Source organism: Rhipicephalus microplus, chromosome 6, assembly GCF_043290135.1.
Source record: "Rhipicephalus microplus isolate Deutch F79 chromosome 6, USDA_Rmic, whole genome shotgun sequence".
NCBI classification, from domain to species: Eukaryota; Metazoa; Arthropoda; class Arachnida; order Ixodida; family Ixodidae; genus Rhipicephalus; species Rhipicephalus microplus.
Window position 1 is genome coordinate 103,460,000 of NC_134705.1, and position 23,491 is coordinate 103,483,490.

At 42.8% G+C, this 23,491-nt stretch overlaps 2 long non-coding RNA genes across 5 annotated transcripts in view; one reads left to right on the forward strand and one right to left on the reverse strand.

Annotated features, from left to right (window-relative positions):
- The window catches only part of LOC142765403 (uncharacterized), a 56,493-nt gene that overhangs the window by 23,300 nt on the left and 9,702 nt on the right, over window positions 1-23,491 (reverse strand). Inside the window, exons 2-3 of one of the 4 annotated variants that reach the window (XR_012884232.1) lie at window positions 9,149-9,240; window positions 6,507-6,618 (exon numbers count right to left, since the gene is read on the reverse strand). This is a non-coding gene — a long non-coding RNA (uncharacterized LOC142765403). Of the gene's footprint in view, window positions 1-6,506; window positions 6,622-9,148; window positions 9,241-23,491 lie in introns of all 4 variants that reach the window. The other 3 variants (XR_012884231.1, XR_012884234.1, XR_012884233.1) reach the window with 3 other exon arrangements.
- On the forward strand, window positions 1,215-22,892 carry LOC142765404 (uncharacterized). The gene is made up of 3 exons (XR_012884235.1): window positions 1,215-1,401; window positions 20,788-20,965; window positions 22,659-22,892. It is a non-coding gene; the product is annotated as an uncharacterized LOC142765404 (long non-coding RNA).

The window sequence follows — 23,491 nt, forward strand, 5'->3', positions numbered from 1 at the left end:
ACCAGCAATAACGCTAGAACATTCGATGGCAAGAGTAAAAATGCCGATGCACTTCGCCGCTTGTCCGTAGTTGATCGACGGCTGACGCTCCGTTCACCCGCTATCAGTCCAAGACTGCTACTGTAATCGGACTTTCCGTTTACCGGGCACAGGTTCGCCCAAATCAACAGTTAAATTCCAACAGAAATTCTCCTGTCTTTGGCCACGTCACGACCCCGTGACAATATATTTAAATATATATATTTGTTTGGTCAATATCACGATGTAATATACACGAGGCATGGGAGCGTTTTCGCTCCCATGCCTCGTGTATATTACATCGTGATATTTTCTATTCACCACCTTATCAGCGTAATATTCGTGTTTCACAAGTTTTCTCAAAGCACCTGCGTATGTCCAAGCTTTGTTACGTCTTTATTCTTAATGACGCATTGTTCCGAGAAAAGGAAAAAAAGATTACAACACACTCAGACGCTGGCCTTTCCATAGATGTTCGTGCTCGAGAAGAAATAATAAAAGACCAACCAGACTGAACATGCAAATAGCTATGTTTTATTATTTGCCAGCCAAGACCCAGTGGAACGACTTTGTCTGATGTCCCCCAGCAAATCACTAGCATGTGACCAAACTGATTTAAACGTTGGTGGTTTCCCATAGCATTGTCCCTCGAACTCTTTCAAAAGTTTCTTCGTGATAACAGATTATAATCTCTCTGCAATTCACGCATTTGCAATTCTTTAAACTTGTCTGTGAACCCATTGTTTCTTATTGCGTATAGCGACGGTTATACCAGGAGAGTGCATACTGATATTATGCGAAAAACAGAACGACGGCAGAAAGACATTACATATGGGAAGCTGTGAACAAGAGAAGAAGAGCGTCATCATTTGAATGACGTTTGTCCTGAGCTTTTGCCTCTAAAAAGCCCACGCTGACATCTTCACGCAATGGTATAGTAAAATATTTGTAAGATACAGCAATACCAAATCTATCTATCACACGTTAGACCTCTTTTGACCTAAAAGGTGGCTACTCAACAATTTTATACAACGCAGCTTAGCGAAGTTTCACGAAATGTGGAAATTTTGTGTCACCATGTTTACGTCAGTCTGCCGACATTCTCTTTATTTTGTGCATTTTAACGTCCCGGCAAGAATACGTTACGGCATTATAAAGGCGCGCAATTGAAACTATTCCAGTGGCAGACGTATATATTTGCGCGTTCTAGGCTTCGTTTCAGATATTTTGATTAGGTTTAATTCCACATAAGCAAAACGTAAGCCAGGCATGCAATACGCTCTAGCTGTAACGTTTTTACTGCTGCTTGCTATCTATCAATCTGAAACGGAAGCCCACTACTTATATTTTCAGCAAGAATCGCATTTTCCTCCACGATATCATGTAAGTTTATTTTTTTTTTTGCGTCGGGATTATGAAGCCTTAGTGCCAGGAATAAAGGTTAATTAACTTCATAAGCCAAAGTGCCATGTTAGCACATCGTCCATTTTTTCGCATATATTTATCAGAAAAATTTGAACTGACAGACTTTCTGCTGTTTAGAAAAATAAAGACTGATGATTTTCAACCATCTCAAATTAGGCATCCTAAAATACTGCTTAATTTTCTACCAATAAAGAAATAACGAATCGCAATATAAAGCTTCATTGTTTTGGTAGTTGTAAACAGGTATGTCTTTAGCTGGAACGTAGCCATACTTATGTGTAAAATTTCTTGGTTATTCTCATAATCTATAGTTTTTGTGCAACGTGTTCGTGGGCTCTTCCCCTGAAATTTCTTTATATCTTACATGACCTACTAAAAATGCCCCGCCGCGGTGGTCTAGTGGCTAAGGTACTCGGCGGTTGACCGGCAGGTCGCGAGTTCGAATCCCGGCTGCGGCGGCTGCATTTCTCATGAAGGTGGAAATGTTGTAGGCCCGTGTGCTAGATTTGGGTGCACGTTACAGAACGCCAAGTGGTCGAAATTTCCAGAGCCCTCCACTACAGCGTCTCTGATAATGTTATGGTGGTTTTGGGACGTCAAACCCCACATATCAATCTAACCTACCAACAATCCATAAGAGCATAATAATGATCAATAAATATGGACTACTTGTATCGTGGAGCTTCCCCATTACGACCTAAGGTTTATCTCACAGTTGAAGCTTCTTGAAGTTATATTAGCCGGTTCCATATTTAGCAATTGTTTTTCGTATTTTTATCATATTTAAATACCATATATCACTTATTGCCAAAACGTGAACTCCTTGATGGTAATTGTTTCAGTGATCTGCATAGGCCAGCCCCAGCCAATACGACAGAAATGGCTGAAACATCTTTCTGTCCTATTTCTGATTACCATTCAACGATGACCGCATGAGCCGCGAGCTGCTCCCGCCACAATAACGCTCACAAGCATTGAATGTGGCAACGCCTTTCTGCCGTACATCCGCTACTGCATGTCCTGCTGTGTATCAAGATTTCGTGAACACTACCTGCTGTCAGCGCCCATTTAACCAGGGAACAGCCTGATGCCGTCCCCATTTGAGCGATCCGTATTGCCCCAACCCCGCCGATACTACAGAAAATGCTGAAACGTCTTTCTGCCATATTTGAGGTGCGCAATGCTCATTTTGTTACATTTCTACTCAACTAAAAAGGCTATTGAGGATCGCTCTTTGGTATTTACTATGCTGTCAAATGTGGAGCTTGAAAAAGAAATCAAACTCCTAAATGCTTTCCTTAAGGAGGTATCAGAATAACTTCACCGTTAACTTGCTCCTTCTCAAGAAAGCACTATCGCAAAAACAGAAAATTCTAGAAATACAAAATAACCTCGCATTTTTGAGCGACGACTATGACAGTATCAAAGCTGAACGGCACAAAGTTCTCGCTGAAAGCTGCGCTCTGTAGAATGACAACGAAGACCTAAAAAGTGAATGCTAATCTCACAAGACAAACCGCACAGTATGAACAATATTCACTCTAGAATAACCCTGAGATACGCAGATTACCAAACAATACAGATGAAAATGTTTTGCAAGTGATGGTTGACATCGGTACTAAAGTAGACTGAAATATTGCTCCTGAAGACAAGTACACCTATCACAGAGTGCCCACTACTATTAACCCTACAGCAAGTAATATAATTGGTCGGTTCGTCTCCAGAGACAAAAAAGATCATCTTCAATAAATAAGCTAAAAAAGGTCGATTAACTGCGAAAGGTCTCAAAAAAAAGCAAAGACTCTGGCCAAGTGTTTTTAACGACCACCTAAGTCTGAAAACAAATAATTTATTTCTGAAGCGTTGAAGCTCAAAAAAAGCAAGCAATTCAAGTTTTTGTGGACGAATAAATGTGTCATAAAAGCAAAAAAAATAACCAGTCCAGTTCGCGAAATCAGATCACCAGATTATTCGCAAGTCATCATGTGAAGCGAAGCTACAACAAACAAAAAAAAACTGACGAGATTACAATTGAGCTTTTGGAACCACGAGTATTTAGTAGCCAGTTATGTGGCTCATCCAGTTTTTCATTGCTAAATCTCAACTTAAGGAGCCTACAAAAACATCCTGATGAGTTCGTTGATCTTTGTGATACACTACACCACACATTTCATTTCATTGCTTTCTCAGATGTCTGGTTGTCAGAAACACCTGTCAATAATACCCACTCCATGGTTATGACCTATAGCTCGGTTGTACACGGAGCTTATCAATTACGACAGGTGTTGAAACTGCGCATGGGGGTGTAGCTCTTTACGTAAACAATGATGTATTGTACAAAGTTAGAGCTGATATAACATTTAAATTGATAGATAGGTGGGGCTTAACGTGCTAAAACCACTATATCATTATGAGAGCCGGTGTAGAGGGGGGGGAGGTTCAGGTATTTTGACCACTTGGGGTTATTTAACGTGCACGCAAGTCTGAGCACACGGGCCTACAACATTTCCATCTCCATCGGAATTGCAGCCGCTGCAACAATGATTCGATCGCGCGACCCGGGGGTGAGCACCGAGTACCCTAGCCACTAAACCACCGCGACGAATCGTATATTTATATCTACACGGTGTAAAGTACTTGTTATCGAAGTACCCAGAAATAACTCAGCCCAAAAAATTCTACCGCTTAGACATAAATGCACATCAGTAGGTGTAGTCTACAGGTACCCGCATAGCTCTAAAAATGATTTTCTAGCTGAATTACATGAGTGGCTTAGCACCAACATTAGCAAGAACACTCAAATAATTTTTAGGTTATACTAAAATAGCCATTTGTCGATAGAACATTTATGAGTACACAAACTTGCTGACTAGTCACAGATTGCAACTTCTGATAAACAGCCTACACGCATTAAAAGCTTGAGCAAGAAAGCATTAGATCGCATCATGACCAACATATCGGACATAAAGTTCACTAGCGGAACATTGGCATCTGACAATAGCGATCATCTGCTTGTCTTCGCCATGTAGCAGCCAGTCGTGCATTCCTCTAAAGCAACTGAATGCAGGAACAGCGCAACCTAAAAATAGTTACTTCGTAACTACGGAAGCGAAAAAAAACAAGGACAGAAAAGAGCGCTGTTTGCTCTAAAGCAAATAAAACACAATTACGGCATCATTTTTAATGTCCTAATGACAGAAAAAGGGCACACTGTGTATTTAGCAGATACTACCAACGATAAGTTTGAGCAGTTCATGAAGATATTCAACAGATGTCAAAAACTGGGTGAACGTCTTTGCATGACCTCGAACAGGAACATTAAGCGTAAGCCGCGGCTAACGAGTGACCTGTTAAAATTGATAAACTATAAGAATAACATGTATGAAAAATTAAAGCGAATACAATATAATGTGAGCTTAGAAATTAGGTACAAGATATACAAAAACTTGAAACTTTATCTATGATATATTAGCAAAATTCTGTTTATGGTAAAAGTACGCGAGATCAAGGCGAGTCAAAAACTACGCAGAAAGTCAAGAACACCACCCTAAACACTTGCAACACGAACGCTATATGTGGGATCCTGATGAATGACACAAATGGAGGGACCATATTGTCATTGCTGAATGCTTCAACAATTACTTCAGGACAATGAACAACAACCTGATTGTCAATAACTCACATGAATCCCAACTAAACATGAACACATGAATCAGCCCTTCCAGATCTCTCTTTCTCAAGCCTATGGATACACATGAAGGGAAAAATGTAATTCTCGCCTTAAAAAAATACTTCTTCAACGAGCCTGGACATGGTGCCGGTATCACTGTTAAATAATTGTTGCACTATTATTTGCAAACTGTTGTCCCATATAATCAATAAAACGTTTACCACAAGATTAATTTCGACGCAAAAAGATATACAAGCTTGTGCCAGTATTAAAAAAAATTAATATGATGAATATGTCAAATTACTGACCAATATCCCTATTGTCACCGTTTTCAAAAATTTTCGAAAACGTAACAACAAACCAACTAGGCAAGTTTTTGACAGCCCGAAAAATGCGTGATAAAAACAATACGGGTACATAAAAGGGAAGTCGACTGAGACAGCGTTAATCAGCATCGTGGAAAAAAAATAACTTTAGAAAAAACTATTTTCTAAGGGTACACTTACTGACCTCACAAAAGCTTTCCATCTTGTAAATCACAGCATATTGCTGCAAAAATAATACAAGTATGGTATTCGTGGAGCACCATTAGGCCTCATTAGCACGTATTTCACAAACCGGACAGTATGTAGATGTGAACCACATGACATCATCCTAAAACACAACTAACAGAGTAATTACCCAGGGTTCTATTTTAGGCCCTTTTATTTTTCTAGCATACATAAATGATTTACCTGATTATATCTCAGAAGACTACATTTTTTACGCGCATGATACCAATATCTTTCTCACAGCTGAAGCGGAGATCAAGCTTTAGAAAAAAGGTATTGATGTCCTGGTAAAGCTATCTAACTGGCTCCAATCAAAGCACCTTCTGGCAAACACAACAAAAAGAAACTATATAATAATTCAAGCAAAAATTATCGTATAATTAACACTACGTTGTTGACTTTCAATAGTCTTACTTTGCAATAAATTAGTCACACGAAGTTTCTCGGTCACCGCAAGGGCGTCAACGCAAACAGGCGTTTGGTGTGTAGCGATACAACGGACCGCAGTTAATGGGAGGTTTCGACCTCTCCGAAGCCTAGCCGTGCATGGCTGAGTCGTATCTGGGGAAAATGGGATACTGCGTGTTGAGCCGACTCCGAGTGCTTGGACCTTTATGGCCCTTCGGCAGAAGCAACAAACCCTTCTGACCCTAGCTTCAAGTAGACGGCACCTCTGGACTGACGCACCCAGGGGAAATTGACAGTCACTTTTTCCCATCCTTCTCTCTCTATATATATACATCGTTCTTACCATCACTTTTTATTTTTTATCTCTTCTTGTTTCTTCCTTTTACTTCCAAATTTTTCTGGATGCGAGGGTTAACACTGTGCAAACAGCCTACCTTGGTTTAGGTGCATTGGTTGATGGTGGCATTGTATGACTGGCATATGCAAGTTTATAGTTTCACAAATATGTTTCTCCTCGTTGGACTCCATGGTGGGTGGTCACCAAACCTGCTGAATAAAAATAAGACCGGCATGCATCGAGCATTCTTTCTACTCACCGTCTTGATGGTGGTACGCACGAATGACCATTTTTTAAACCCACCAACAGAAGCATTTCCTGACTTTCACGCCATTCACTCTGAGAAAACTGGAAAGCAAGCCAGAACCGTCTCTTTTATTGTAGTTGCTAGGTGTCTCAGTGAAATTCTCCGGGCTCGATATAATGTAACAAAAATAGTTAGCGGAGACCTCCTCCTCGAAGTTCGGGAAAAGAATAATTTGAAAAGCTAGACAGTGTCTCAACATTTGGTGGCCTACCGGTCACTGTAACACCACACATATAAATGAACACAACTCGCTATCAGACAGAGACTTACTGAACTGACTAAGACTGAACTTTTGGAGGGGGTAAAGAGCCAAAATGTGACCATTGTAGAGAGAATAATCATCAGAAGAGATAACAAGAAAACACGAACGAAACAAATATTACTAACGGTTTCTTTGAGTAAACTGCAAGAAACCGTTCAAACAGGGTACATAAAGACGTCTCACAGGCCATACATACTAAATCTCCATCGATACTTTCAATGCCAGAGGTATGGCCACGGTTTTAAAAGATGTCACGGTCACCAGTCTTGTGCACAATGTGGAGTCCTGGACCATGTGTCTGAGAACTGCAAATAGCAGTCGCACTGCGTGTACTGTGACGCAAACCGTGCCGCGTACTCACGTATCTGCCCATAATGGGCAAAAAAAGATAATAAAGCCATAGGTGAACGAAAACGTCAATTTTAAAGAAGCCAGAAAAAAAGCGTCGCCCTTTGTTGACTTAACATATGCTGATGCGGCGCGTTAGGGGGCACCGCCGAGCCAGCCATCGTCACTCTCTCGGACCGCGCATAGCGAGCCGGTGGTTGTAGCACCTGCCCCCAAAGCGGCTGTATTCCAGTCTACTCCACCTTCTCGCGAACAGATACCGGAGAGTCCAGGGTCCTCAGGTTTCAAGACTTTTCCTCACCATGCGAGGCGGAGATTTCGATCTAGTAGCTCGCACGTGCAGGCATCCAGTGCCTCCTAGGCGGGAACGGATACGTCGGTACCATTGGAGCCGAAAGAGCAGCGTGGCTCCTTGGAGCGCGTAAAGAAAAAAAGAGCAGATGTTGGGGCCTGGTGATAGCCCTGTTCCTTGAATTTAAACTTCCCGCCTAAACAACCACTCTCTATTTGTACACACCGCACAACTCTACTGTACACACCGCACAACTCTAATTATACAATAGAATGGCAGAGGCCTCCTCAGGAACCTTCAAGATGTCCAACAAATTTTACACGAACACTCACTAAAAGGGCTGTGTGCACAGGAAACACACCTAAATCTAAAACACAAGAACTTTTTACGTAAATACTTTAGTTTCCGAAAGGACAGTAATGCTGCCGCGACATCATCTGGAGGATTTGCTATTATAGTTAATCAAGGGATTCCATGCACACAATTTCAAATTCAAACGTCCTTGAGGCAGTGGCTGTTCGAGCTGTGCAATTCGACAGCTGATCACAATTTGTTTCCTTTACGTACCTCAGAGCTATTACCTACAAAAACAAGACTTCCATTCTTTCTTCAATGAACTTCCGGAAACTTGTGTTCTATTCGGAGACTTCAATGCGCATAGCAAGCTATGGGGAGACAGTCGTTGTGACGCCCGTGGTCGACTGTTTGAACAATTTCTTTTCTCTCTTGGTGCATGTCTATTGAATCGAAAAGAAACAAGCTATTAAAAATTCGGTAACAATAAATATTCCTCCATATACTTAAGCATAGTATCTCCATCGCTTGTGCCTCAACTTCACTGGAAAGTTATCACTAATCCCTACGGAATTATTCATTTTCCAGTAGTTTTGTGCACAACTATAGCAACAGTATATCCACCACATGTTACCAAAATCTCATAAGCAAAGCCGGCTTAGAACAGTTTTATACCATCACCTATTTATGTTGACGCGACATATGTGCTTGAAGCATGGATGCTGCTGTCAACTGCTTCGGAGCATGTTAGATGATGGAGCATAAAAATGCATCAAAATGCATAAAAATAGGCACCCTAGAAAACGACGTGTGCCATGGTGGAACTCTGAGTGACGAAAGTCACGCAAGCAGCAAAACAAAGCATGGAAGTTGCTTCAGCACTCACCGACTGCCATAAGTCTTGACAGACTTAAGCAAATAAAGTCTCAGGGCAGGAGAACGCGTCTGCAGGCCAGAAGAGAAAGCTGGCAGAAGTTTTTTTCTGGGGATTCATTTATACACCCTGCAGGCTAACGTCTGGAACATGGCTGGTAGAGTAGCAGGAAGACAAGTACACACACTCCCTCGAGTAAACACACAGGGTGACACCAAGAAAGATCAGGCGAAATTTCTCGGCACACACTTCGAACGGGTGTCCAGCTCGTCACACTATACTAATGCCTCCAAAATACAGCACAAAAATAGAGAAGCGAAAACTCGAACACAAATGTACAAGATATCTGGCGGAGGACCAACCTTTCAGCCTAGCGGAGCTCCAAACATCACTGAACTCCTGCAGTGATTCCGCCCCAGGCTCTGACCATGTGGGGTTTGAAATGTTGAAAAACCTAACAATCGAAACGAAAAAAACGTTACTTCGTTTGCACAATGCTATCTGGTTCTGTAGCGCTATCCCTACTTCGTAGAAAGAGGGTTTTATTACTGAAATTTTGAAGAAGGGACGTACCCTCTTCAGTTTCGAGTTATAGGCCTATTGCACTTACAAGCTGCTTGTGCAAGCTTTTCGAAAAAAAATGAAGAAATGCCGGCCAGGTGCCGGGTGCCCTATCCAACCTCAACGAGATCGCCCATGATGCAGCGCGCGCACTTACCGACCGCACTGCCACAGGGCAACCTCATCTTGCTGGGTTAGATACCAATCGGGATGCACCAATTACGTACAATGAAATTACAAAGCACTTTTACTTGGAACGCTGCATTTTTCCACCCCCACATCCGAAACTTAACCGACCGCAGGCATTAACCCTACGCCTATTACAGACACACACGTACCCAAACCTTGCCACGCTTCACGTTTATTATCCCGATGCATACCCCAGCGACACATGCCCATCATGTGGACACACAGCGACATTCGAACACATGCTCTGGGAGTGTAGAACAACTCCTCCCGACTCTACCTCAAGCAAGTGGGAGAGGTCCCTCAGGAGCTCACTTCTCGCCGACCAGCGATGGGCCGTCCAGCAGGCCCACGAAGCGGCCGCCAGGTACTCCCTGTCGGTCCCTACGTGGGAGACGCCCGCTACGCGCTAAGCGCGTCCTGCAGGACCGAAATAAAGTTTTTTCATTCCATTCCAAGTGCCGACATGTGCGTTTCCTTGAAACAAACGAATTGATCGACCCATTTCAGTGCGTTTTTCGAGAGGATAGATTCACCACCTTGTTTGTATTCTGGCACAGATAAGAGACGCTTTCGTCCATGAACATTATTTTCTCTCTGTGTTCGTCGATATCGAAAAGGCTTATGCTTCAAGACGCTTTGGAATATTCGAAGACCTGTCCCACCTTGACACGCGTGGCAGAATGTTCACCATAATAAAAAGTTACTTGTCAAATCGGACATTCCGTTTTCGAGTGGGCAGCTTTCTTCTGCACACATTTGTAGAAGGAACAGGAGTGCCGTAAGGCGGTGTACTTAGCTGCCCTCTTTTTGTTGTCAACATGAATTATTGCGCTTGTCCATCTCTAGAAATATGTTTTACTCCACATATGTCGACGACGTCCAGCTTGATTTCAAGTCTGGTAATCTGGCCAAGTGTGAGCGGCAGGCTCAGATTCGCTTGAGCACAGTCTTCAATTGGGCAGAAGAAAACGGGTTCCGACTGATTGCACAGAAAAGCACTTGTGTTTTGTTTTCCACGAAGAGAGGCATTCATTCTGAATCTAGTATTCATTTGCATGGGTAACGTCTTGCTGGTAATACTGAACGTGAATTCTTAGACCTAATACTGGACATCAAACTAGCCTTCATACCACACATCAAGTATCTAAAAAACAAGTGGATAAAAACATGAATGTTCCAAAAGTGTTGTCACGCACTACGTGGGGAAGTGACAAAAAGCGTCTGGTGACTTTGTATAGAAGCCTCGAACGTACTCGTCTAGACTATGGGTCAATAGAATATTAGTCTGAGACTCCTACTGCCGTTGACATGCTTGATCCTGTTCATCAACTAGGCATCCGCATCTCTACGGGCGCTTTTTGCACTAGCCACGAGGAAAGGCTTTACGTAGAATCATATGAATGATCCCTCCACCTACAGAGTTGTTACATTTCTTTTAAATACTCCTAAAGTCAACGCAGAAAATGAACACCCTTCACATTCTACATTTATTGACATGTCAAGTTCCGCTTTGTTTTGAAAACGGCCTTCTACGAGACAGCCCTACTCACTCCGTGTGAGAGGCCTAGAGAAGGAAAACGGTGTGCCATTTGAACACCGTTTGATGGCTCCCACAGTATGCCTGCCGCCATATGCCTGCCAGTGTGACGTGTCTTTCATGGAGGCTATGAGGCTTGCGCCTATTGCACTTCTTCAGACACACTTTCCAGATCTACAACAGAAACACACATGTTCTGAGTTCTTTACGGATGCTTCGAAATCCATCACTTCTCCCTCGTTCGCAGACGTCAGCTCATCCTTTTCGGAAGCCGGCGTTCTGTAGTCCAGTACAAGTATTTTCATTTGTGAAGCTTATGCGATACTTGCGGCCGTAAAACACTATAAACAAATAAAACTACAGAATACAATAATATACACAGATTCTCTAAGCATAGCAAATGTACTGAAAACTCTTAAAAACCACAAAAATGCCGTTTTTGTTTCGCTTTACTGACTTTTGTGCATAGTCTACTCATTCAAACAGCATATTGTAGTCTGTAAAGGGTGCCAGAGCACCGCGAAATAAGAGTCAATGCTTGGGTGGACCAGCTAGGTGAATCCGCCAACGAAAGCACTACCAATACATCAATACCGATTCCTGCACTTGACCTGAAACTTTTTATAAACCAAAATCTCAGAGTTTATTGCAAAGCACATGAGACCCACACAGGTAATAGACTGCATGTTATCAAGGCGCAACTAGGTCATTAGCCGCCAGTTTCAAGATCACGCCACACAGAATTATTACTTTCAAGGTCAAGAACTGGACAAACACACACTAAAGATTTATTTCTTTTATCTGGTAGTGATCTACTTTCTGTGAAAGATGTGGAGAAGCAGCCACCGTAATCTACATTTTAATCCAATGTAAACGTTTAGACACGCTGAGAAGACACTTTCAATTACCCTACCGACAACAAAGGCCACTTCATCCTGCAATGTTTATTAGTAGGGAACCACTTTTCACACATAAATGGTTGTTGGCTTTTTAGGGGCGAAGATCCTTATAGCGGCAACCGCTCATCCTTCGTAGTCGTAGTCGTAGTGTGTAACCAGTCTTATGTTTTGACCTCTCAAGTGATGCTGGTGAGAGGTTTCTTCTGTGCGTTGTTGAACAATAAAAAATTTGCAGCGTGCGCGTTAAATAAAAGCCGAATTCTCCTGTCTTTTGTTTTCCATTAGCAGCCATCGGCATGTACATTGAGCACTATCTGACAGGCAACCGTTGCTACGTTATACTTGCCGGGCATAATTTCCTTGGTTTTAGAAAGGTATAGCGAGCGTAGGGCCGCAGTGCCACGAATACAGTGAACTAGTATATACCATGAACTCGAGGTGGTTAAAGGTGGAAAGTAGACACTAAGCGCAAGCCGTAAGAAAGTGTGCGTGTGCCTCATCTCGTTCAGTCCTTGAATGTCCGCTGGATGGCGGTTCTTCTATATGGGATATATGTGATCAAAATATGCGAGGTGTAGTTACTTGGAGTGTTGAATAGATGGACGAACGGACACGCAGACAGATGCATGGATGGATGCACGGATATCTGCACGGACGAATGGACGCATGGACGGACGCAGAGGGGATGCATGGACGAACAAAGGAATGGACGCACAGATGAACTTGCGATGCACGAAGAGGCGCACGCATGGACGGGCGAATGTACGCACGGATGGTCACACAGATGGACGGACGGATGGTCACACAGCATGGACGAACGGAAGCAAGAACATCTCAAGGACGGACGGATGCTTCGCCCCACTCTCCATCATTCACCCCGTGGATATGCTGTCAATTTTTTATAGAAGTTCGAACCTTTCATATAATATACCCGGGCATCCCGTAGCAAGACGTCTACAAAGAGATCTCCGCTTCGGCGGTTAAGCTGAACAAAACACTTGCCTCACGGCTCTTAGGTGCAAGGGTGTGAACGAACGAGGCATGTGTGCTAATGCCATACATGTCCACCACGTTTTTTAAAGACTATAGTCTTTCTTACGGACTTTTGACGCAAGAGTTATGATTGATGATTTGTTGACATACGGGGTTAAACATTCCTAAAACACAATATGATTATGAGAGACCCCGTAGTGGAGGGCTCCGGAAATTTTGACCACCTGGGGCTTTTTAACGTGCACTCGAATCTGAGCACACGGGCCTACAACATTTCAACCTCCATCGGAAATGCTGCCGCCACAGCCGGGGTTCAATCCCGCGACCTGCTGGTCAGCAGCCGAGTAGCTTAGCCACTAGACCACCACGGCGACTGATGCAGAAACTTTGGTATGTTTGTCTGTCTGTCTGCCTGTGTGTCTGTCTGCCTGTCTGTCTGTCTGTCTGTCTGTCTGTCTGTCTGTCTGTCTGTAGAATTGTCTGTGTGTCGACCTTTACCAGTACCTTTAACGGCACTAAAGGGACAGAACGATACTCCAAACGGCAAACTTCATCTGCAGCGCCCACCAATGTTGCTCAAAGTTGAGCGTTCATACTTGTGCGATCATCAATTAAATATCAGCAATTGCGCATATCTGAGGCACCATCATCATCATCATCATCATCATCATCATCATCAGCCTGACTACGTCCACTGCAGGACAAAGGCTTCTCCCATGCTCCGCCAGTTAATCCGGTCCTGTGCTTGCTGCTGCCAATTTATACCCGCAAACTTCTTAATCTCATCTGCCAAACTAACCTTCTGTCTCCCCCTAACACTCTTCCCTTCTCTGGAATCCATTTAGTTACCCTTAATGACCAGCGGTTATCCTGTCTACGCGCTACATGCCCGGCCCATGTCCATTTCCTCTTCTCCATTTCAACTATGATATCCTTAACCCCCGTTTGTCCCCTAATCCACTCTGCTCTCTTCTTGTCTCTTAAGGTTACACCTACTAATTTTCTTTCCATTGCTCGCTGCGTCGTCCTCAATTTAGGCTGAGCCCTCTTTGTGAGTCCCCAGGTTTCTGCTCCGTAGCTAAGTACCGGCAAGTTACAGCTGTTGTATACCTTCCTCTTGAGGGATAGTGGCAATCTGCATGCCATAAATTGAGAGTGCTTGCCGAATGTGCTCCACCCCATTCTTATTCTTCTAGTTACTTCAATTTCGTGGTTCGGCTTTGCGGTTGTTACCTGCCCTAAGCAGACATAGTCTTTTACACCTTCAAGTGCACTATCACCTATCTCGAAGCTCTGCTCCTTTCCGAGGTTGTTTACATTACTTTCGTTTTCTGCAGATTAATTATAAGACCACCTTTTCGCTCTCCTTGTCTAACTCCGTAATCATGAGTTGCAATTCGTCCCCTGAGTTACTCAGCAATGCGATGTCATCGGCGAAGCGCAGGTTACTAAGGTATTCTCCATTAACTCTTATCCCTAACTGTTCCCATTCTAGGCTTCTGAAAACCTCCTGTAAGCACGCGGTGAATAGCATTGGGGAGATCGTGTCCCCCTGCCTTACACCCTTCTTGATTGGTATTCTGTTGCTTTCTTTATGAAGCACTATGGTAGCAGTTGATCCCCTGTAGATTTCTTCAACAATGTTTATATATACTTCATCTATGCCCTGATTCCGCAGTGTCTGCATGACGGCTGATATTTCTACTGAATCAAACGCCTTCTCGTAATCTATGGAGGCTATGTATAGTGGTTGGTTATACTCTGAGCATTTCTCTATTACCTGATTGGTAGTATGAATGCGGTCAATTGTTGAGTAGCCTGTTCGAAATCCTGCATGTTCATTTGGTTGATTGAATTCTAATGGTTTCTTTACTCTGTTAGCAATTACCTTTGTAAATAGCTTGTATACTACAGAGCGCAAGGTGATCGGCCTGTAATTCTTCAAGTCCTTGTCATCTGCTTTCTTATGTATTAGATGATGTTAGCGTTCTTCCTAAACTCTGCTACTCTTCTCGTCAAGACACACCTCGTAAACAGGGTGGCTAGTTTTTCTAACACAATCTGTCCTCCATCTTTCAGCAGATCTGATGTTACCTGATCCTCACCAGCAGCTAAGCCTCTTTGCGTGCTCTTTGCATCTTATAGTCCTGAGGCACCATAACAACACGTAAATATTATGTATGTGCATTTTTTTGCTAGAAAAAGCACACATAAGTAATTTTAGGTATCGTAGCCTTCGTAACCCTGCGCAGGCCATGCAACGCTTCAACGAAACGGGAAGTGTTTCCAACGCTTTACTAAGGCGACACGATGGTGGCGCCTACACGACGGTAGCGACGGTCGCGCACGGGGCACGACCCGCTTTTCAGAATAAGTGCCAGATAGCGCTCATGTCTCCCGAATGACACGACTTGGTGTGCTCGCTCACCTTCGCTGCACGCTCAAGGCAATCTAACGCTGCGCCTCTAGAATACATTCACCAGTTTTCTTGCACAGAACATCGAATACTTGTTTTGTTCACTCTCTCCAGACGCAAGATTATCGTTCTTCGACGACATTGGCAGTGTAATATTAGAGTATCTAGAAATATACTGCCTAGTGTGCTGAGCGTGCACATTCCGTACGAGAGAGGGTGGCCGCGCATGTGATGACTGCACTCAGAAGCCACAAGCGGCGCTGCAAGTCAAGAGAGTGCAAGAACGCGCAAAATTCCTGTTGTCATGTTGCTGCCGCGGCCTCGACATCTTTAAAATCAGTGTTTGACAGCTGCCATCTGATTTACTGTGAAATTCAACGACGGCTTATGTACACTGCAACACCCTGAGATGTTAAAAGCTAAGCGGCAACGCAAAGAATGGACGTGTATTGTGCCGCTGTGTCAAAGAAGTTATCGGTCGAACCAGAAAAAGGTATCTTGTTCCCCGCACTAACGGATCCAACTTGGCTTTCTGATTGAAAAAGTAGGGTTAAGGGGGAAGACAGAAGGCTGAATCCGAAGGCTGTCGTGCGAGAGAAGCATTCTGAGAGTGACTCCACCAAACTATCTTTTCAGATCAGGGTGAACGCTGTCGGGAAATAAATCGCCATTTAGGCAAAATTTGAAATATTATTATTTATCTAAAAAATCGAAAATACCCTTTCGAATTTCATTCACACAGTTTTTCTCTCATGTTAACGTCGGACTTCCTTTCAAACACTGTTTTGAGTATTATATGCGGTGACTGTGAGATTAATCATTGGCATGTTATCATTCTTTGTTTTTTCTCGACTCTTAATGGAATGCAGGCTAAGAGGTAAAGGTTTTAGTCTCTTCTGTGATAATTCCCGCTCTCAAGAACAAAGCACATTTTAGAAAGTAACTCTGGCGGTTTTACTGTCAATAGTTCTTAAAATTAATTTATTTGCGTACTGCAACCGCTTTGAGCATCTATCTATCTATCTATCTATCTATCTATCTATCTATGTATCCATCTATCTATCTATCTATCTATCTATCTATCTATCTATCTATCTTTCCGTACGTCCATCTGTCCATCCGTCCATCCGTCTTTCCATACGTCTTTCTGTCCGCCCGTCCGTCCGTCCGTCCGTCTGTCTGCCTGTACGTTTGTGTCCCTCTGTCTATCCGTCTGTCCGTCCGTCCGTCTGTCTGTCTGTCTGTCCATCTATCCGTCCATCCGTCCGTCTGTCTGTCTGTCTGTCCATCTATCCGTCCATCCTTCTGTCTGTTTGTCTGTCCGTCCATCTGTCTATCCGTCCCTTCGTCCGTCCATATGTCTGTCTGTCTGTCTGTCTGTCTATCTATATATCTATTTATCTATCTATCTATCTATCTATCTATCTATCCATCTATCTATCTGTCTGTCTGTCTGTCTGTCTATGCATCCATCTATCTACCTATCACATCGCCTACGTCTGGGTGCCCTCACGATTACCCCCTTAACTTAGGGTCTTCGAAATACTTTGCAAGAAGAGCCAAATGTTCGTGAAACGCCAATGCTGGTTGCAGTGTTGACGATCCAATTTCTTGCATATGTTTAGCGCCACTTCATAATGTTTCACTTATTAAAAAATTACAACAGGGTCACCTCGCATAGCATTGATTACCAAGTCACGTGGGATCTGCGAAGCTCTTTTTTTTGCGGGCAGTAGCGGATGGCCAAATGTATGCCACGAAATGATCCTTATTTGGTATTGCAAAAGGCCAGTACTGTGAAAGCAATCGAGTAGTTCTTATACAATAAAACATTACGTAAAATTCACTCCGAAAATGCAGGAAATAATAGTTGACCTCGCGCGGCTCGGCCTCCTGCAGGCTTCGCTGCGCTTGCGGAGCGCAAGGCTTGAACGCAAATGCACCCACTCGCACAGCAGTGCAACATGCGGGTGCTGCCGGCAGTCATGAGCTCCGGGGCCACTACCTAGCCTGCGCTCAGCACACTAGGCAGTATATTTCTAGACACTGTAGTAACATGCAGATATGGGGTCATTTTTTTATTGTCACACCATGCGTCATGTATTTGCACTACAAACTTTTCACGACATGGTCATGATTTTATTACCTCTATGTTTTTACTCACTCTAACTCGAAGAATTTTAAGGCCCTTATACAGCCGCTTATCAAAATCAAAGTCCACTTCTCTCGTCTCATTAACTGGTGCTCTTCGACAATAAAATGACCCTTGCGCCACAAAACACCAAACATCATCATCATCGGTGCCCATCTTGCAGTCAGTTAAACTGACATAAACACATACATGAAAGAATATTTTCTATTTATAAGAAAATTCTAATATTGTACGAACTGCGTTACAATTTTTCTTTGCACACCTTTCACACACTCTACATCAGTTTCTACATTCAACATTATATGCACCATTACAATATACGGACTCGCACACCCCACCACTTTATTGCTCCTTATCGCAGCAGAGAACGCCACACTTCGAGCTGAACTGCTTCAATTACATCACATACCAATAAGTTAACCATCTCCCTGTCAAGCGCTGAATTGATTACCATCTTCTCGCATTGCTGTAGAAAATCATGCATAAAATTCTACTGTGTCCTGCTGTAAAATCTTGTTATCAAAACACCCCAGACCCGATACGACCAGTTACCTCCAGTACTTTAACCATTCCGAAGTCTCGAAGGAATTAGAGATAATATACATTTACACTTAATGCATCGCATCTTTGGAGCAAACTACCAACAGATCTAACAAAACGCCTGTCGTTTACTCGCTATAAAGTTCACTTACATTGGTTCATACTATCTTCACTTGTTTGAATTCTTCCCCCATTCTATACCCGTCATAAGAATCTCTTGCGTGCTCTATAGTTCGTATAACTGGATGCAACGTAAGGGCCTCCTTGACAACTCCACTGCGAGTTATGGAGTTCTGCCTTTGTAAGAAAACTGATTTACATATCTCCTTGTGAAAATAAATGATATTAAAGAAATTGAAGTGAATTGTACAGGAATTTCTTTAAACGAAATTCATGGAGACTTGGAGGCACCAATGTCAATGGGTGGCAGCCGTACCTCCCCCAACATTTTCTTACTGAATACACAGCACGAGATCACCCTCTATCACACTAACATAAAAGGGAATATGGGCAATGGCCCGATGTCAGGACAAGGACATCTCCTCCAAAACAAGTTTATGCATACGCCTCTGGCACTTGGCACGTGGTGTGCATTGACTCCTCGAGCACCAACGCGTAGCAGAACCACGAAAAATGTGTGGTTTGAACGAAATTCAGTAGAAGCAGATAATAAACAGCCGAAAGCCTTCGTCCATCAAATGTCCTTTTTCACTAGACTATTATTGTGAGTGGCAGCAGAAAGCTCTAAAAAGATAATTGATTTATTGATATGTGGAGTTTAAAGTACCGAAACCACCATATGATTAGCAGAGACGCCGTAGTGGAGGTCTCCGGAAATTTCCACCACCTGGAGTTCTCTAACCTGCACCCAAATATGAGAACACGGGCCTACAGTGTTTCCGCCTCCATCGAAAATGCTGCAACAATGGCCGAGATTTAATCCCACGAACTGCGGGTCAGCAGCCGAGTACCTTAGCCACTATACCACCGTGGCGGGGCACTTTGAAAAGACGTGTTTATTGTTTTTTACAGCAGTGCCCGAAGTGAGCACTGTAGAAGTAATTATACGCTGGTTTATTCCCGCTCATAGAAGACCAACCTATACACTGTTAGAAATCGATCAGCTAACCACCAAGTGATTGCAGTGGAGCTTAAAGAGATACTGACATTTGGGTTGTTTACCACACTTCGGTCTCTAGTGAATCCTAAAAGCTATATACAAATTTCCAAATTCAAGAGGTTGGGGAAATGGTATTTTTTCGGCAGTATACAGTGCCTGAAGCCACAGGATCTCTTCACAATGCCGGCGAACGCAGTGAAAATTCCTTGGGTGCGTCACGTCTTCTACTACAGCAAAAGTTTTTTTGCTCAGTTTTTTGTCATTATGGTAGATGCCGTAATCCAGCAGTGCTACATTCAGCATCTCGACACTTACTTGAACCTCACGTACGTATACAGCACTCTCACTGTGTATACAAATCAGTGAATGCTAGCAATCTTCCGTCGAGGCGCAGCGCAAGTCTGCGAATGTTACCGAAGATGACGTATTTCCAGTTTCTTTTTACGCAAATACTTTCGTTGCGTCCACGCAGGAAATTCAAGAACGACTGCTCGCTATAGCGCATCTAGAAGCCAATGGGGCTACAATGAACAATTAAGAAATCATCAATTAAATTGTCATTGCCAGTAATCACACTTTTAACAAGTCTTACAAATATTGCAACTTCAAGTCTCAGTACAGCGCTTGTAACTTGTGTTCAGCACACCTTTACTGAGATGGCAATCTGTTTTACGCAAATGCCTCTAAGTGTTCTGCTGGTGGCTACTGATTGGATGCGCTATGTTAGAATTTCGTTTCAATTTTTTCACATCGCTAACTCTAAAGTCATCCAAGTTTCAAATTATGGCAATGATTGTTCAATGAGCATGCAAAACCTGGGTTAAAATGATCAAGACTGTTGACATTTTACTTCTAAAAACAACGATAATGCTACGATGCCATGCTGACCTGCTGGCTCGCGACGTTCTTTTCGAAAACCGCTGAAAATGTCATACTTAGATTTGTAACACTATGCTCATTCTTATAGCCATTTTATTGATGCCGCTATCTCTGGGCAAGCGCCGTCTTCATGCCACGACTGCCATAGTGCGAGCTGGGAACAAATATTGGCTTTGAGCTGAGAAATCTGATTCCGAAGCATTGTATAAACCAACACTCTAAATATTGTGAAAATATATATTTTAAAACAGTTTCGCATGTTCGCAAGCCGCATTTTTGCATATTGGTCAGCTCAGCTTCGGTACAAATGCAGTGCGGCCACTGTGCCTTTTAGTAGATATGTTTTCTCTCCAATCGGTTACGTTTTGTTGTGTAACATATTTGTTTGAGTGCCTTGAAACCTGGACAATATTGCCTTGAAACCTGGATATTGATACACAAAAATGATATTGTTCTTCTCTTAGAGCCTCACAGGTAAGACCAGAGTTAGCATAATGCATTTGCTTTCCTAACAGCGAAGTACTTCGATTTTTGTTCTTCCAGTGACATAAAAAGACTAATTATCAAAATAAATAATTTCATTATTTTACTCTGAATAAACGAAAAAACTTGATAATTGAATCCGGCCTAGGAAATACAGACTGAGCATTGCATCTGTTCACTAAATTAGTACGTCGGTAATTAATGAAAAACACGTGGTTTCCACTGCTTGCAGAACAAACAAAATGGTTGGAATTGCAGAAACAGCACGGAATGTGGAAACGGGCGTTGTTGTGTTCGAAGTAACTCACGAGGTCTCTGCAAGCCATTGGCTTCACTGGGAAGGCCTTGCAGTGATTACCAAATAAAGGGTAACTGCTATGCGGACCACTGCCCTTGCATATTTGGATATGGTAAGCGTGTCGTTTCAACGGTTACTCTACATCTTGTACATGCGTATAATCTGAATGTTATTTTTAGCGACGCTTATTACTTGCCTAATTCAAGCTCATCACTTAGCCTAGACTAATTTGTGCAAAGAAATGCACTTAAAACAGGAAACAGGTGACATTTTGACAGGAAACAGGTGATAATTCAACAAAATTACAATTGAGAACATTTCAGGATAGACACCGGATGAAATGCAGGTACCTCAATAACATGGATGCATGGCAGCACATGGCATGGGCCATGCTATAGCTGGTGTTTTTTATCAATTCATTTACCACTGTGTTAAGTGCGAAAATATTATAAGGACCAAATTCTTTTTTTGACCGTTTCTGTCACGCCACCTACGCTTCGCAGCTCTTGTGGTCTCCTCTTTCGTCCTGATACGTAGAAAAATAGGCCTAGGAAAACGCCACAGAATACCGAACACAACCCGCTTGTCATGATATGAACGCCTTGAGTTCCCTTTCTCCTTTTCCGTACGTCAGATTATACTTCTCACCAGCCATTTGTGGAACATACGACGGGTCGTGGTATTCGCGTACATGGCACATGTAATTGCCAGCATACATGACAAAAAATTCATAGCGAATATTAGGGTGACAGCGTGAAAACCGTGCCACAGAAAATAGGTTCTGGCGCACAGTGCTTTATGAGCCCAATATTGATGGAATAAAATAAAAAACACTTCTTGAGCCAGTACCTCAGCGAGGCCATAACACTACCATTTTTACTATCACAAAGAAGGATCAGCGCGTCAAATTGTTTCTGAAAACGACCCTGTTCGAGTTTCATGTCAGATAACCTCTATAAATGGCAGTGATTCTGACTACCCGGTCTTTTTTTAAACAGCGAGATGGTCGTATCGACGTTGATATGTCCGGAGTTGTGGTAGCGCTCATCATGTGGTCTTATGTTGTGAAGAGATTGAGCTTTGATTAGACAGCTGCTGCGCTACAGGAGACTAGAGCGAATTATACTAAGTTTTGGGGTCACGGTGCGAGGCATTGTAAAAAAAACATGAACGAAGCAATGAAATTAGCAAGGAAATCCACGGTAGCTGAAATAGCCCTTTTCGTGGTGCAAAGCATGTGCACACGAGTGCTAGGAATGTAAGCTGCCGCCTAAAGGAGGTGTGAGATTGTCGAAATGTCGGCTCCTGCACACACACCCAGTTTACAATTTTCTTCTATATTGAATGTGTAATGTCACGATAGTCATTCATTTCAAAGGAGGCAGCTTTTTGTCGCATGAAGCCCTTTTGACACACTTTAAGGCATTGTGTATTTAGTTAAGTTTTGAAACCATAACAGGCTCAAATGCTATGTTTGATGAGCATTCCGCATAGACTGCCCAATCGCTTGTATAATTTCATGTTTGTATGCAAAATAGGCTGCAAAAACACCGGTAACGTGAACTTATGCTCAGTGCAACCTTCCGCTTTGAAGTGCTCTTTTGTGCGGTGAACCGTAGCAAATTATATCCAAGGCTCCTCAGCCCCACCCCTGCTCTTTTAAGGTTTTTCTTTGTGAAGGGCTCAAACGTTAATAAATCAGTTTGATCAAATAGCGCATGTCGCATAGTGATGGTCGTGGCATTAACTTTTTGTCCACACGCTTTGTGTTGGCCATAATTACACACAGTCTTACTTATTTTCAGAATGCCAATATGGATATTGCCGATACCAGAGATGGCAGGAATAAACGAATAAAACAAATGGCACAAGGGTAGTTGTCTTCATAATATTTCCCAAATTTTTCGGATGACCCGTGACATGTTTTACAAATCAATACTACAATTCATCCATCATTTTGTACATGTCACTTTCAAAGACATTTGTATTTTTAATATTCTCTTTATATGTCAATAAAGTCAATCCCAATAAACAAAACACTTATTACGTGCCTATCGCAGTTTTTTTATAAGGCGTATCTCTCAGGCCCTGTGATTGCGCTTCGACATTGAGAAGCTGTCGCGTTAAAATCCAATATAACGAAACAGATTTGGAGGAATTCTCATCATACAGCCACGCGTGGGTTATTTAGATTTTTTCAAGTTCCGCCTGCAAAGGCTGTTAGCGACGTTCGGCTAAAAACACGTCGCTTTGCTCGATAAGCTTCGCCTTTGTTGAGATCATTATTTTACATTTGCGCACAGAACGTGAACGCTCGAGTTTATTGAAGAGCTTGCATGAGAACTGGTGATAAAGCTGCAAGGTTCAATGCGTAAGTTATAAAAGATAGCGCATTTGACTGATGACCAGTCTACTATTGGCCCACGCTTTTATCACCAATACTGAGGCAGGCGTATGCGGGGTTCAACATTAAATTTGTTTTGATTAGATATATCGGGTATAACTTCCCAAAACCATCATATATGATTATGAGTGACGCCGCAGAGAAGGTCTTCGGAATGTTCGACCCTATAGGGTTCTCTAACGAGCAACCAAGTCTGAGCAGACAGGCCAACAGCATTTTCGCCTTCATCGAAAA